Consider the following 17962-nt stretch of genomic DNA (forward strand, 5'->3'; position numbering starts at 1 on the left):
TCATATCGAAACCTTCCCCGACATTGTATCAGAACACACAGCTCTGAATATGTAATAGTTTCTGCTGCACACATTTCTTTCAGAAGCACTGAGTTAAAGTTGTAGCAAGACAACAAAAAAGGATTAGTGTGTGAAGCAACTGTAAAATCTTCAGAAATTATTTAGCCTACAGTATTTTCAAGATAGTACTCAGAAGAGATTTCTGATGTATTGTACTACTACAATATGAGGTTAGTTTATTACAGAACCAATGCTAACCTGTCTTCCTCTAATCTTTTGCTAACCTGTCTGTGTACCACTTCAGCAGTAGTTACAGTTATAGTCAATGAAAAATTTCTGGGTTTTCTAACTGTGCAGATATTTAGCTCAGAAATGTGTTGGATTAATTTTGATGTTGCCTGCTAGTTAATCCAGAGAGATTTGATTTTTAAGACCTTTCCTCATAAATGTGAAAAATAACGGGAGATTTCCTGAATAAAATTACCTGAGACTTATTCTTGTCACCTATGTATTGGATGAATATTCTCAATTCATCTCATACAGCAGGAAATGGAAAGGGTTCTGTTGTTAGTAGAGCACCTAAATATGTAATTTAAACCAACTTAGTTTTCCTGTTAATGAAAATAGAAATTTCCATTATTTGTGAAATATATTAGATATTATTTGTGAAATATAATACTTTTACTTTTGAGTTAGTATATTAACTCAAAATCATTTGATAGTTATGAGTAATTACATGATGGTGTATATAGGATGGGAAAATTAGAAAAGATGTAGGGATAAGGGTTACTCTTCAGGGAAAAGGGAGGGGAGATACATGAGACATTATGTAGTGGCTCTTATAATGTTAAGTCCTGGCTTATTTACATTAAATCTTACTGAACACAATGGCATATTGACACCACAGTTCACTTCCAGATTTGCATTTTCTGGTTCTGGTTTGAACGGAAGTGCTGAGCTTTTTAATAACATGCTCTGCAAAATTTCTGTGATGGAGTGTACATTTCACTGCTTGATTAAGCAAATTGTATTGCAAACACATTCCTTTTATCTTTCACCCCTTTTCCTTGCAGTTTGCTCAGTCCTAAAATACTAGATTGGTTGCAGTGTTCCTCTTGCTTAAAATACTAGAGAGTGTATTGGTGCCATTATGGCTGACTAGCGGTCTATGAAGTCCCTACAACTTTTTGACTCATAATGTGTGTAATGAAATATTCACCTGTAATTCTTACTCTCAAATTCTACAGTAGCACTTTCCTATATATATAGCAGCTGGCATAGCGGACAGAGACCCATGTTTTGGCATGTGTATGCACTTCCGTATTGATCAAAATCTGTCTGAATTACTCAGACTGTAGAGCTGGTAGGTCAAGGTCAGCCAGCTACTAAGGTGTCCAACTTTTAAACTGAATTTCACCCTCTGAAATAATAGCAATAGAAATCTGTGCTCAGACCACAACGTACAAGAACATACACAGGAAAATTCACACTGTTAAGGAAAAAAATACAGTTACATTCAAACTTGTTTTATCAAAAAAGAAAAAGAAAAAGGAAAAAGGAAAAGAAAAAAGAAAAAGAAAAAGAAAAAGGAATAGAAAAAAGAAAAAGAAGAAAAAGAAAAAGGAAAAGAAAAAAGAAAAAAGAAAAAGAAAAAAGAAAGAGAAAAAGGAAAAAGAAAAAGGAAAAGAAAAGGAAAAGGAAAAGGAAAAAAAAGGACAGAGCCCCCAGAGCAACAGCTAGCAATTAAATTTTGTGTCCTACTTTTCTTTCAGTTCTGGCTTTTTATTGTTCTCTGAAACTGGGAAAGTTTTCCAATAAAAATGTTACCCAAATGGACACATTTCTGGGGGGAAAAGCATGTTTTAAAGTATCTATTGCCATTTCGCTCCCCACCTCCCAGCATTCTTCTTTCTGTCTTCTTTTGTAAATAGAATAGATGTCTGGAGTCTATTTAATGTTATTTCCAAACCCTAAGTAAAGGAGAAAGAAAGAAGAATCTACAAAGGAAGAATCCTGCACATTTCCCCTGTCTTCAGGTAAATGCATGACTGATATTTGTATTGGCAAATTTACTAGATAGAACTTAGGAACTGTAATTATTAACTAGATTCTATAAAATCATAAAGAATGCAACAATATGCTTTTACTCCTTCAATCTGAATCCTTAGCTATATGCTCTATGGTCTGATCACTGGAAAAATAACTTTTGGTAGATCTTCACAGAAAACTGTTTCTTATGTTGTATTTACCAACTCTTCTAGGAATTTGGGTTCCTGATCATCTAACCAGAAATATTTCATGACAATCTCCCACCCAGAACCCAACAATAATTCATGTTGGAACTCTTCATATATACATATGTATCTGAAACCATGGGTGCTTCCAGTTTCTTGTCTTTAGTTTTTGAGTATGTTCCACAAGTCACCTGTGTCATTTGATACTGTTGATTTACAATCATGTTACAGTTGTTTCTACTCCACTGCTTCTAAAGTCACATTTGGCCAATCTACATATCAGTCAGTCATATCCCAGTCTCAGCCCTCTGTCTTACATCCCATTGTTATGTTTTGTTTTGCCAAGGATTACTACAATCTACCTTATGTACATGTCAAGGTCACATCTTCAGAACATTTTCTGCAGTCACTAGATCATGGGTTATGATTTAGCCAGCCAAGGCAATCCTGCACACAATAGAAAAAATAAGAAAATATAAATCTTACAAGGTCCAATTATACGCTTTTTTTTTTCTTAATGAGATTATGCTTAAGGTGACCTCTGACTTCAGCAAATCTTTTTAAATTTTTTTTTTCTCCTAAGGAAAGTTAAATGACATGCATTAAGACTTCATGATTAATTAGGGACTGCTGAAACAGTTTTATTTAAGTGACTCCTACCTACTGGGTGACATTTTTGACATTATGCAAAAACCCAGCATGTGGATCAGGTAAATGGAGTAGTATTGAGTAAGGAGCTTTAAAAGGAAAAGACAGAGTTTAATTTGAAAAAAAGTCCCCAAATGAGCAATAAAGATATAATAAGCAGAAGCAAGGAATGAGTAACTAAAGGACAAAGAAAAATTATTCTTGAAGTTCTGTCCAATGATTGAAGAGAACATCTAACGTTCGGGTTCTCTAAACTCTATATATGACAATGAGAGATTAATATTGGAAGAGGAGTTTGGATCCAGAGGATCCAAAGAACAAAGATAAGTCAGATTCAGGTAGAAATTTCACACTTACCTTCCCTGTCTGGAAACTTGAACTTGATTTTACATTCTAAATTTTAGATCTTGATTGAATCTTACTGCAGCTAATGTTAAAGGTCCCTACAACTGCAGTGAAAATGACTGAATATAAACTTGGTTTGCATAAACATTCAACAATTATCTTTAATTCCAGGCACCTAAGGCTAGAAAAAGAAAAAATATGGTCCTTTTTCTTCCGTCAAAGTTCATGAATCAGTTCACAAAAGTTAACAGGCTCAATATGTTTTCCTTCTGATAGGGGATCTGTTAACACCAGCTATGTAAAAGTATGAAAAAATAACGCCTAAATATGTTGAAGGGTTGTCTTCATCATAAAAGTGATCATGTAAAAGAAATTTTTTTCATGTATAACTCACTGGGTGCAGCTACATACTTTACTGAGTATGTTGGGAGATTAGGGAGGCACTCTGGCAAAAGTGTCTGGGATGCTTATCTTGCTTGTATACCATCAGTAAAAATTATTAACCAAGTTCTGACTGTTGAGACTCTGGTGATATTTGAGCTAGTAAATCCCAGACTGGATTTGCAGAGCTCAGTGTCAACAAGCATGTCTGCTTTTGCTTGTAAACTGTGAAGATTTAATCTGGAAGTCAGGGATAAACGAACATACAAACAGTATGCCAATGTACAATGCAGCATTTCACAGAAGGACTAGGAATTACGCTGTCCTGGTTTCAGCTGGGATACAGTTAATTGTTTTCCTAGTAGCTGGTATAGTGATATGTTTCTGAGTTAGGTTTGAGAATAATGTTGATAACACTGATGATTTCAGTTGTTGCTAAGTAATGTTTAGTCTAAAGTCATTAGTCATTTAGTTATTTAGTCTAAAGATTTTTCAGCTTCTCATGCCCAGCCAGCGAGAAAGCTGGAGGGGCACAAGAAGTTGGGAGGGGACACAGCCAGGGCAGCTGACCCAAACTGGCCAATGGGGTATTCCATACCATGTGACTTCACATTTAGTATAGGAACTGCGGGGAGTGGGGGTGGGGGGATTGCCACCTGGGGACTAACCGGGCCTTGGTCGGCGGGTGGTGAGAAATTACATTGTGCATAATTTGTATATTCCAATCCTTTTATTATTACTATTGTCATTTTATTAGTGTTATCATTATCATTATTGGTTTCTTCTTTTCTTTTCTAATAAACCATTCTTATCTCAACCCACAAGTTTTACATCTTTTCCCAATTTTCTCCCCCATCCTACTGGGTGGGGGGGAAAAGTGAGTGAGTGGCTGTGTGGTGCTTAGTTGCTGGCTGGGGTTAAACCATGACATATGCACATTTAATATGCTACCACCACAAAATGGAAACAGAAGCCTGAATCTTGTAAGACCTGCTTACTTTCGATTTTAACTATCCAGGGCCCTCCTTAAGTTAACTCCAGCTGATATGATCTAACAGGCAAAACACAGTTACCAGTTTCTTCTTAAAGATAAATTTATTATTACTATTCTTCATTCTAGAAGGAAAAGCAGCAAAAAAATAGTCATAGAATCATAGAATACCCCCAGTTGGAAGGGACCCATGAGGATCATCAAGTCCAACTCCTGACTCCACACAGGGAAACCTAAAAGTTATACCATATGTGTAAGAGCATTGTCAACTGCTTCTTGAACACCTACAGGCTTTGGACCATGACCACTTTCCTGAGGAGCTTCTTCTTGTGCTTGACTACCCTGTCAGTAAAGAATCTTTTCCTAATACCCAATCTGAACTTCCCCTGATGCAACTTTAAGCTATTCCTTCATGTCCTGTCATGGGACACCAGAGAGAAAAGATCAGCACCTCCTTCTCCCCTCACCCTCATGAGGAAGTTGTAGACAACAATGAGGACATACTGCAGTCTCCTCTTCTCTAAGCTGAACAAACCTAGGAGTCTCAGCCACACCTCATAAATCATGACCTCTAGTCCTTTCACCACCTTTGTTGACCTCCTTTGGACACATTCTAGTATTTTTATATCCAACTTAGATTGTGGAGCCCAAAACTGCACACAGTACTTGAGGTGAGGCTGCACCAATGCTTAGTATAGTGGGACAATCACTTCTCTCCACTGGTTAGCTATATTGTGCTTAATGCACCCCAGGATAGGCTTGGTCTATTTGGCCTCCAGGGCATATCGTTGATTCACATTGAGCTTACCATCAACCAAAACCCCCAGATACCTTTCTGCAGTGCTGGACTCCCAGCTCTTGTCCCCCAGTCTGTAGGTACACCCAGGATTACACCTCCCAGGTGTAGAATCTGGCATTTGTGCTTCTTCATTTTCACATGATTAGTGATTGTTGAGTGCTCTAATATATCAAGATCTCTCTGTAAGGCCTCTCTACCCTCAAGGGAATCAACACCTCCTCCTAATTTAGTACTGCTGGCAAACTTACTTAGCGTGCACTCAACTCCTCTGTCCAGCTCATCGATAAAAACTTTGAAGAGAACTGACCCTAAAATGGAGCCCTGGGGAACACCACTAGTAGCCAGCCACCAGCCACATGTTACCCCATTTACTACAACTCTTTGAGCCCAACCCTTCAGCCAATTATTCACCCATTGTATTGTGTACATGTCTAGCTGTATGCTGGACATTTTGTTCAGAAGGATACTGTGAGAGACAGTATCAAAAACTTTGCTAAAATACAAAAATAGCCACATCCACTGTCTTCCCTTTGTCCACTAACCTTGTCAAAGAAGGATATTAAGTTAGCAACGCATGACTTTCCCTTCATGAACCTGTGTTGGCTACGACTGATGGCTGCATTGTCTTTCAAGGGCTTTTCAATAACTTCTGGAATAATCTGCTCCCTAACTTTACTGGGCACCAAAATAAGACTGACAGGCCTGTAATTACCAGGGTCGTCTTGTTTGCCTTTCTTGAAAATTGGAATAACATTTGCTAGCTTCCAGTTGACTGGGACCTCTCCAGATTCCCAAGACCTTTGATAAATAACTGAGAGAGGTCTCACAATAACACTGGGCAATGCTTTCAGGACCCTGGGACGAATCCTATTGCTCCGGATAGGCTTATGTGCATTCAGTTGTAGCAACAAATCCCATACAAGTTCAAAGTCAGCTGGGAGCTTATCAATCCACCAGTTGCAGGCCTCCAATCCAGGACTCCAGGGGTCCCAGGGCCCATCATTGTGGTTAAAGAAAGAGGCGAAGATGGCATTAAATGTCTCTGTTTTGTCTTCATCCCTGTTTGTGAGCAACTGTATTGGGTCTGGCCAAGATGGAGTTAACTCTCCCCATAGCAGCCCTCATAGTGCTGTGCTCTGCATTGGTAGCTAGAAAGGTGTTGATAACACACCAGTGTTTTGGCTACTGCTGAGCAGTGCTGGCACAGCATCAAGGCTGTCTCTCCAACATTTTCGCCCCCTTCAACGGCAGGCTGGGGCTGGGCAAGGTCTTGGGAGGGGTCATAGCCAGGACAGCTGACCTAAACTAACCAAACAGATGTTCCATACCATATAACGTCAGCTCAGCTGTAAAAGCTAAGTAAAGGGAGATGGAAGGGCATACATTTTCATCTTGGAGCGACCACTACATGTACTGAAGCCCTGCTTCCCAGGAAGTGGCCAGAGATTGCCTGCTGATGAGAAGTAGAGGATAACACCATTTGTTTTCCTTTGCTTTTGTGTGTGCGACCTTTGCTTTTGCTTTATTAAATTGTCCTTATCTTGACCCATGAGCCTTTTGTTGTATTTTCTCTCCCCTGTCCATCTGAGGAAGGGGAGTGATAGAGCGGCTTTGGTGGGCACCTGGCACCCAGCCAGGGTCAACCTACCACACCAACCTCATCAAGTAACAGAACAATGTTTTCTTTAGTCCTCCTTTTGCTGTTAACAGTCTTGAAAAAGTCTATTTTGCTATCTCTCTGCTACAGTACTGGCCAGCTGCAACACCAGTTGAGCTTTGGCCATATGAATTTTTTCTCTGCAGTGGTGAACAACATCTCTGTAGTCCTCCTGTGTAGTCTGACCTTGTTTTCAAAGTCTATACACATTCTTTTTGCTCCTAAGTTCCAGAAGGAGATGCCTGTTCAGCCAGGCTGGCTTGCTGCCCCACTTGCTTGACACATTGGAATTGCCTGCTCGTGTGCTTTTAAAAGATGGCTATTAAAAAGCGACCAGCTTTTATGGACCACAATACCCTCAAAAGAAAATTCCCAGTGCACCATACTTATTAGTTCTTTGAGCGGCCTAAAGTCTGCTTTTCCAAAATCCAGGGTAGTAGCTCTGCTGACATTTTTTGTCATATTGCCAAAGACTTTAAACTCAACCATTTCATGATCACTGTGGCCAAGACAGCCACCAATCATCACATCACCTATAAGACCATCCCTCTTTTCAAACATCAGATCTAGGAGCCCACCATTCCTAGTCAGGTCCCTTAGCACCTGTATCAAAAAGTTACCTTCAATGTAACTTGTGGTGAGTGGTGTTCCTCAGGGGTCGGTATTGTGACCGGGGCTGTTTAACATCTTTGTTGGCAACATGGACAGTGGGATTGAGTGCATCATCGCCAAGTTTGCTGATGACACCAAGCTGTGTGCTGCAGTGGACTCACTGGAGGGAAGGGATGCCAATCAGAGGGACCTTGACAGGCTGGAGAAGTGGGCCCATGCAAATCTCATGAAGTTCAACAAGGCCAATCACACATGGGCTGGGGTAATCCCAAGCACAAATACAGGCTAGGTAATGAGTAGATTGAGAGTAGCCCTGAGGATAAGGACTAGGGTGCATTGGTTGATGAGAATTTCAACATGACCCAGCAACGAGTGCTTTCAGCCCAGAAAGCCAACTGTATCCTGGGCTGCATCAAAAGAAGCATAATCAGCAGGTTGAGTGAGGTGATTCTACCCCTCTACTCTGCTCTGGTGAGACCCTACCAGCAGTACTGTGTTCAGCTCTGGGGTCCCCAACATAAGAAGGATATGGACTTGTTGGAGTGAGTCCAGAGCAGGGCCACGAAGATGATCATGGGGCTAGAGCACATCTCCTATGAAGACAGGCTGAGGAAGTTGGGATTGCATAGCCTGGAGAAGAGAAGGATCTGGGGAAACCTTACAGCAACCTTCCAGTACCTAAAGGGAGCCTACAAGAAAGCCAGAAAGGGACTTTGTAAAAAGGCACATAGTGATAGGACAAAAGGTAATGGCCTTAAACTGAAAGAAGGTAGATTTAGATTAGATGTAAGGAAGAAGTTCTTTACTGCCAGGGTTGTGAGGCATGGGAACAGGTTGCCCAGAGAGATTGTGGATGCCCCATCCCTGGAATTGTTCCAGGCCAGGCTGGATGGGTCTTTGAGCAACCTGGTCTAGTGGAAGATGTCCCTGCCCATGGCAGGGGGGTTGGAACTAGATACTTTTCAAGGTCTCTTCCAACCCAAACCATTCTATGAATCTATGAAATACCGTCAATTATTGTTGATTGTATTAGTTGCTCTTGCCCTGTGGAGGCATGTCCACCAGGAACTAAATGAATATCAGAATCTTATTTCCTACAGTGCTCAATAAACAGAGAGATGATCTTTACTCACTCTAAACTTGTGCTAGATTCAGGCCAATAATTTGGAAGTAAAAGACTTTGTTATCCTATCATTAATTCCTGAAGCCATGTAATCACTTAGAACTAGTATATATAAGGGTAATTGAAAGTCCCTCACAGATTATCTTTTTGAGTGTCTCTGTGCTGCAAGCAAAATTTGTTGTCAATTTACTATTTGAATCATATCACAACAGAGTAAAAACCCATCAAGGTTTTTAATTATTGTAGGAAGGGGGAAAATTCTGTTATCACTTATGCATTCTGCAAAAAGTTCTAAAATATTCCAGAACTGCTGCTTTACTGACATTTATGAACATATTAGTCCATTTTCCTTTTCAGTTCTGTTTGCTTGCCTTTGAACGATATGGGATTTCTGCATTTTGAATTCCAAAGGTGTCAGTGCTGTGCACACAGCTGAACAGGTGACATGGGTTGCTTAATTATTAAAAAATATAAATGTGAGAGAAAAAAGAAAGGGAATAACAGCAAGGAAGCCCAAAGGAGATATAAAACAACCAGTTTAAAGCAAGCTTGCCATTGGACAAACTCTTTAGATCGTGTTGTTCATTTTTTGCTATGGCAATTTAACTGCAATGTGAAAGACCTAAAAGAATAATAATCTGGAAAAACATATTCAGTGGCCACAGGGTACAAAAGAACTTGAAACAAAGTGATGTAATTACTATGTAAAAGGGTCAATTTTCTTACACTTAAAAAGCAAATAAAGTAAAGCAATTACTACTTTATTATTACTTCAACAGTATGTAGTTACTTCTGCTTTATATATCATTCAAAGGGACCTTTGCATGTAGAAGAAATAAAGCAGTTCACATTAAAGCTAAACATCTGTAGTTATCTGCACAGACTTAAACTTAACAGATTTATTCATAAGAAATTTAGTACACTTTTCCCTGAGAAAGTATTTAAAATTAGTATAATCTAATCCTGTAATCTACTTTGTATAATACATTGTTTTAGTCATAATATACAGCCCATGTTCATTACAAAAAAAATTTTCAGAATTACGATTTGCTTTGTAAGCATAACTCTTCTGCCTCTTCTCCGAGATTGGAACTATAAAGGACCAGAATTTGAGCTGATGCAGAATCTAGTTAGATAGGGACTTTTCCAAAACATGGGGCACTTAGATACAGAGTTTTCAGGCTTTACCCTGTTTTCCAGGCAATTTAACATCATGGTTTCTGCCCCAGAAATTGACTGTATTCTGTTTTACAAAGACCACGCTTGAAGCTCATGCTGAGCCATGCTTAACTCTCAGCCATTTTAGACAATATGTTGTAGACTTCATACATTTGTTTGTGATGGCTTTTGTTATCAAATGAGCCAATGAAATGTGGCTAAAGAGGAAGCAGGCAGGAAAGTAAGAAAAACAAGTAAACAGACCCCCCCCCAGCCGTATGAACAGACAAACACTGTGTAAAGAAGAAACATTTCAGAGCTAGTTCTGCTTGCACAGTTGTTAATGCTGAGAAGAAAGAGACCACAGGAATTCTCAAGCATTAGAGAACAGCAAGGCTGCAGGCTAGTCAGAAGGAGACAGGAAGGGCTTTGAAGGGGTCAGAGATTGCCCAGAGATTGCAAGCTGGGGTAATCTGAACAAAGCCAGGGAAATAGGGTAGAGAAGGTAGCAAGAAAAAGGCTATCTTTCTTCCAGCCACAAGCAAGGGTAAACTAAATCATGAGGGATGTTGAAACGGAAATTTTTGGCAAGGCAAAGTTTCAGGAGAAATGAAGATGTAGACACGTGAGTTTCTTACTTTCACCTTCTGCTTGTAATTTTTACACATTTACAGTTGTATATCAAGGGCCTCAAGAATGCTCATGGCCAGATTTATATAACCTCACTTCCTATGAGTAGGTTCACTCCTTTTATCCTTGTGATGGATGCACTTCTCCTGTTTGAACTAGCTGAACTTTGGTCCAGACAGATGCTCACCAAGTAGGCCTAGCCTAAGTTAATCTTATTGTGTGAGGTTGTCAGTGAGAACATAGCTCGAAAACAAACAAAAAAAATGGTTTGGCTGGAGACTGGGCTGATAAGTGGCTGAAACTGCATGAACGCAGCAGAAAATCTGACTGTGAATCAACGTCTTTATGCTAAAAATATCTGCAACCATTAGGGCCCATTGAGCTCTCCCCCTATAGCAGCTGGCTGTGCAGCTGGGATCTCCCCTTGAGTAGGGACGCCTCTCAACGTTGCCCCTCAAGGCTGAGAGATCCCTTACCTGATGCCAGACATCAATGGGTTGGTAAGTGACATTTTTTACATGCATGTAACATTTAAGATATGTATAGTAAGCTTACACAATAAGCTTTTTATCCCATACAAACTTTAAGTGTAGTAAATAGTAGAGTATTAACTGCCAATACATCTGTACTTATAAAATATTTTACATACCTAAATTTACTGATTATAACTCTAATTTACTAGATCAGATCTGTCACAGTTAAAGGTCTAACTAGATTTATTTTGCTAGACCTTACAGAGAGCAATATTCACAGAAATGTCAGGATTAGTATACAATGATGTCAGAAGGATCAAAGTTGTCTGAATTTCTTTATAGAGACTAATGTTAGAATATAATCTCAAGAAGAAAAAGTGTAAAATTGTTTTGGTTTTATATGATTTGGATTTCTTCTTAACACATGCTACTTCAGACATTGTAAAAGCTACAGAACACAATCAGTATAATTTGTCTTCTTTCAGTCAAGGAAGCTAAAATGGTACTTGAGAAAGGTTTGACTTAAACATAAGTACAGAAATTGCACTGGACTTATATGAATGTCTAGCTACTATTCCCGGCAGCTTCTCACATTATTGTTGTGGGTTAGCCTTGGGAGTCAGCTGAACTCTCAACCAGCTGCTCACTCACCCCAGAGGGACAGGAGAAGAAAATAGGAAAAGCAGGAGAAAGCAAGGTCATGGGTCAAGATAAAGACAAGGAGATTGTTTACCGATTAGTATCATGCACAAAGCACACTTGAATTGATGAAATGAAATTAATTTGTTGACAATTAAAATAGATTCAGGTAGTGAGAAACAACAACAAAAAAGACAAACATTAAAACACCTTTCTGTCCTTCCCCAGGCTCAACTTCACTCTTCTACACTTATGAATGATGGTGGGGGGTGTGGGCTGTGGGCAGTAAGCAGCAGCTCCTCTCTGCTGCTCCTTCTTTCTCACAGTTTACCTCTGCTCTAGTGTTGGCTCTCCAGTGACTGCAGGTCCTTCAGGAATATTCCTTTCCTCTGGCATAGGGTCCTCCATGGTCTGCAGTATGGATACCTGCTCTACCATGGAGCACCTTGTTCTCTGATCCTGCTGTCCCAGAAGAGTGCTGTTTCTTTTTTTCCCCTCCTTCTTTGCCTGTCCAGCATTTTTTTCCCCTTTCTTAAATACTGTTTCGCAGAGGTGGCACCACTGTGGCTGTGGGGCTCAGCCGTGTCCTGTGGTGGGTCTATTGGAGCTGGCTGGAACTGGCTGTGTCTGGCACAGGGCAGCCCTGGTCTCTCCTCACAGAGTCTGTCCCTGTAGACACCAGCTGCCAGCAGCCAGGCATCTGCACCTTATACGATTATGAAGCACAGGTGCCTTGGAACTAATGGCAGCTTCCCTTTCCTGAGTTTTTCCTATGAAATTCTGTTAGCATCCCATAGTAACCCATGTTCCTGAGTTGCAAACAAGCGGGAATAAAAGCACGCTGCAGTATAGATTAACTACTGAAATTGCATAGAGATCAACAAGTAAAATGTCGTGGGACCCTGATTTGAAGCCACTGTGGGAGTTTGACAGGGTTGTAAGGAGGCAAAAAACCTAAAAAATTGATGGAATTTTCAAATTACAGTCTTTCTAGCAGGATAAGGAAGTGGAGATCTTCATCACCTCTATCCTGAAATGTTAACACAGTGCTTAAAGGACTCACCCAATCTGCCCCACCTTTAAAATTTTTGACCTTTATTGATCTAAAACCCACAATGATGAAAAAGACTTTGTTTTTTCTTAACCTCCTCAAAGAGAACTGAAGACTTACAGGCATAAACTGTTGATCTAATCCTCCTTTAAAATGGAGAAAATACTGTGTACCCTAGCAGCATCTTGATTACTTTATTTGTCCTGGTAAAAAAACAGGCATAAAACAGGTCCCCCCTTCCCCTATGTCATGTCAAATTACTGTATCAATAGCAGTTAAGCATAGATTCTTACTTAGAAGAGATCTGAAGCAGCCCAGGGAGAGAGGCAGCAATGTTCTCTTGAGAGGATACCTATAATATTTGAAACGTTTAAAAAGAGTAAAGTATCTAAAGTGTCTGGCCTGTTGGCTTAGGGACCAACGTGTGCTGGGAGGAATCTCTGGCATGAAGACCACATCAGAATCTCTGTTACATGCACAGTGTCAAAACTTGTTCTCTAGGGCAGGCATCAAGCCATGCTAGTTCTTGTAACCCTTGCCTCTTCCTCAGCTGTGTAATTCACTGAACAGTGCTGACAGAAATCCCAGAGGCAATGGCAATTCTTGTTCTACTGGCTGGTTAAATTGCATTTAGTTTATTTGCAGCTGCTGGAGAACAAGGGTAAACACTGATGCTAACAACTGCAGAAAAGCACCTTGGCTAGTACAAAAACTGCCACCTTTACTCAAACCTGCTAGGGTACGTGTAAGAATAATGTTATTAATTATTGCCTTCAGAGCAATAGAAGTTTCAAATCATAGTTCCATGATGGTACAGGTAATTCAAGCAGAAATATAAGAGTGTAAGAGCCCAAAAGAATCTACACAATAAGTAAATGAGAGAGAAAAGGTAATCTCATCTGTTCTACTGATCAACAGAAACTAAGATTTGTTCAAAACAAAAATAAAAGTGAAAACAAAGTACAGTTCAGGTATGTAAGAAATAGTTAATAATTTTCTAAATATTCAGATTTCAAAAATTAATTTTAAAAAGACCCTCAAGAATGTTGTTATTCTCCCCTCTTCCCAAGCTCCTTTTGAAACTGTAACCTAACAAGCTCTTCTGTAGTTCCATAGTATGGAAATCTGTAGCAGTCATGGTCATGACCTATGAAGGTTACCCGAGGGTGTGTAAAGATCGTGACTGTGGGCTTCCCAGCATTCTGAATACACAAGGACACTGACGTCTGGGTTTCTGAGAATTTCATTATTACAAATTACTAAGAAAGAACTATTAGTAAGAAGAAATATATATACATATATTCACTAAAAGGCACTACAAAATTACCACTAGGAAAGCAAGTCTGTAAGTATATGTATGTTACAACAGTAAAGCAAATATATGTATCTTGCAAGTTATTAACAGAATTCCAGTTAGTGAAGCAAGTGTGCACTTATGAACCTTTACCTGTGCACGTGCCCATAAATATATTGTGTGAGATGTTACCGGTACAACACTCACCAAACAGCTCCCAGCAGTGAGACTAATTGATGGTGGAAGAAGTCTCACTTCAAAGATGATCTGCATCACAGAATCTGGAGTCATCCGGGTGTCCCAGGCAAGGGTCCCCTCTGCCTATGCAGAGAGGCTCTTGCAGAGAAGCTCATTTTGGGTAGGTAGGAAGTTACTTTTTATATCTTTTTTTTGGTGTAGATACATAAGCAGGTGTAGGAAGGTCAGCTAATTGTTGTAGTTTCTTTGTTCTGCACCCATCAAGGTTTCTTTGTCCTATCAACTACTCCCCATCAAGGCGGTTTCCTCTGAGCTTATCAGGGATGTCTCAGGATTCCTGCTAAGGAGATATCCTCTTTGTCAGTATGTTTACGGGGTCTGCTTTGTGGTGGCACCATCAAATTCGCAGATGGTAGAGTTTTAAAGTGTAGGTAAAGAAACCTGAATATCACTCCTCATTTGCTTGAAAATGAAGCAGTGTCAAAACAATAATTTGCTTAGTCAGAAGAATCAGAAGACACTGGTCAAAAAAAGTACCACACAGAATAAATAGAGCTGTTCACCATTCAATAACTAATTGATCAACCATTTCAATCATGCAAATGATCAGGTGGATATTAGCAAGCAAAAAAACCTTTAAAGAACTTGTAAAAAGTATGTTCCACACCTGCCTGTGAGACACAAGCCCTAACTCTAACATGTATGTATGTGCTGTGGTGTGCAGGACCTAAACACTGCACGTGCCTAGACATTTTTACAATAAACAGGTAAGTCAGTCCTGTAAGACACCTTGTGTCATTATCTGAAGATACACAATTGCAAATAACTCACCATAAACCTGTCAGACCACCTACGAAAGTGTACTTGTTTAACCATAGCTCTGACAGCCAACTTTTTACATTCAATGACTAATTGTAACTGCATTTACCCTCCTCTGAGTCTTAGGTTTAGTTATTAGACTACAACACTAAATCAGAGGTAATACTGGGAAGGTTTTATCACTCAACATAGATATATCAGGTGGATTAAAGTGGACTTAACTTTCCCCATCTTGTTGTGTGCTTCTGCACTGTATGGAATCATGTGTTCTTCTGCATCTTGTGACTGCCCCAGAGCTGTGCAACTCTCCTTCCTCTGGGTATCCAGGCCATGCAAGATACAGAGACTCTTATCACATACTTGCAGAATGGTTGAGGTAGGACCTGTGGATTTCACCTGGCTGACCCCCACCCACTCAGGCAGGGTCATCTAGAGCCACTTGCTCAGGACCACATCCAGATGGTTTTGAGTATCTTCATGGCTGGAAACTACACAATTCTGGACAATCTGTGCCAGTGCTTAGTCACCCTCACAGTAAAAAGGTATTCCCTCATGTTCAGCTGGAACCTCCTATGTTTCAGGTTGTGCCTGTTGCCTTTTGTCCCATCACTGGGCACCACTGAAAAGAGCCACACATTGATGAGTCCCCCACCTCCCCGAGCCTTCCCTTCTCTATGCTAAACAGTCGCCTCTCTCCCAGCCTTTTCTTATATGAGAGATGCTACAATCCTTTAACCATCTTAGTGGCACTTTGTAACACTGTATCTACCAGCTGTGGTACTGGGGAGTGCAGAACTAGACAGTACTCCCAGTGTGGCCTCACCAGTGCTGAACAGAGGATCATCTCCCTTGGCCTGCTGGAAACAGTCCTCCTAATGCAGCCCAGGATACCATTAGCTGTTTTTTGTCACAAGGACACATTGCTGGCTTGTGTACAACTTAGTATCCTCCAGGATCCCCAGGTCATTTTCTGCCAAGCTGCTTTCCAGTCGGTTAACCCCAGGATATACTGGTGCCTGGGGTTTTACCTCCCTAGGTGCAGGACTTTGTACTTCTCCTTATTGAACTGAATGAGGGTCTTGTCAAGCCATTTATTTCTCCAGCCTGTCAAGGTCCCTCTGGATGGTGACATGACCATCTATCAGGCTGACGTATATATCTGATACATCATCAGGTATCAGGTGTATCAACCACTCGTCCCAGTTTTGTGTCATCAACAAACTTGCTAAGGGTACACTCTGGCTGTTCAGACAGTGTTCAGACCACCTCACTGTCTGCTTCTGTCAGGATCTTATGGAATACAGTGTTGAAAGCCTTATTGAAGCAGATGTAGGTAATATCCACTGTTCTCCCCATCTACAAAACCAGTCATTTAATCATAGAAGAGTTTCAGGTTAGTCAAGGGTGACTTCCCCTTTGTTTGCTTAGATATTTCTTAACTCAGAAGTTGTGCCTAAGTAGAGATAGAAGGAGAATATTAATATATCTTCAAGAGTTTTCCCAAGCAGAGAAGAACCCAGTAATGGACATAACACTTTTGATTTTGTTTTTGGTGAAAAGGCAGGGAGAAATCTAGAAACTTTTTCCTCTAAGATTTTTTATTTCAGCAACTCCTTCACTTTAACTTCAATTCCTTAATTTCTGTTCATTAGGATGAGCTGCCTGCACATATTATGTATATATGTGATGTACCACAAAGTGGCTTTTCACATTGTTTCTGCAGGACATGACTGGTGTCCTTCAACAGAAGTGTATCATGGAAAATAAGGTTTGTTTGAGGAAACAAACTGAGCCAGAATTAGAATATGTTTTATGAAAGTCCTACTAAGGTACTATTTCCAATTTTCAGAAAGTCAAATTTAAAGCAAAAGTTTTCAGGGTTTTTTTTGTTTCCACTTTTTGACTATATTTCCTTTAATATTCTTCTTGAACAAAAGGTCAGACTTTTAGGTGGAAAACAGATACTTACCATAAACATTTTCTTACAAAGTCCAGGTTTTTCTACTAAAAAAGCCTTAAACAGAGTAAAATAAAAACCTTTGTTGATTTCCTCTAGCATTAAAATACTCAGTAGGTTCTTAGAAGCCAAATATTTGTAAGCTATTCACCACACATGATGGCTTATACAACATACTAAGTTGATTAACACTTACACACAAGTGTGTGTTATACTATGAACCAGAAGGTTAGGAACAAGAATGACCAGATCAAAAAAGCTCCTATTGTTTACTGGATATTTTCACATTATGATGTAAATAGTTATATAGATAGAAGTACTATTCGTTTGTACATTGCATAATACTGTTTTACCACACTAAACCACAGCTAGGTAATCAGATGCAATAGAAATTACAGGACTATTGATGTGTACTCTCATCTGATGTGTATTGGCGGGCCAGTGCAGAATCTGGACTGTATCTCAACAAAGAATTTCACAGCAGGTATATTGGAATGTATATCATCCACCCTAATTGCAATTAACGCATACGTACAACCTTTTTTAACTTAGTTTAATCACTTTGTTAAGAATATTCTTGCCATTGATTACTGGATATCTTTTGTCACTGTTACCTTAAACAGTTTTCAAAATGCCATTCCTAAATCATAACCTTTTCTCTCCTTTTCTGATCTCACTTTCTGTAAATTGCCTTTCTTTCATCATCTTCAGTTCTTATTTCACTCTTCTAATTGCAGTGTTTCATTGTTGTCACCAAGCAGGTTTCCCTTACCTATCAACCCCTTTTTCTTCATCTCAGCTCAATATGTCTATGAATTACAAAATCTAGGCTCCATTATAAACGTCCTCTTATACCTCTATACTTCTGCAGGAACAGCTTGATCATGAATCACATTCACCAGTGTTACACAAAAATGACAATGTTTGTGGTGTACAGAGAGTGTCATATTGCT

This window comes from Haliaeetus albicilla, chromosome Z (genome assembly GCF_947461875.1).
Source record: "Haliaeetus albicilla chromosome Z, bHalAlb1.1, whole genome shotgun sequence".
Lineage (NCBI taxonomy): Eukaryota > Metazoa > Chordata > Aves > Accipitriformes > Accipitridae > Haliaeetus > Haliaeetus albicilla.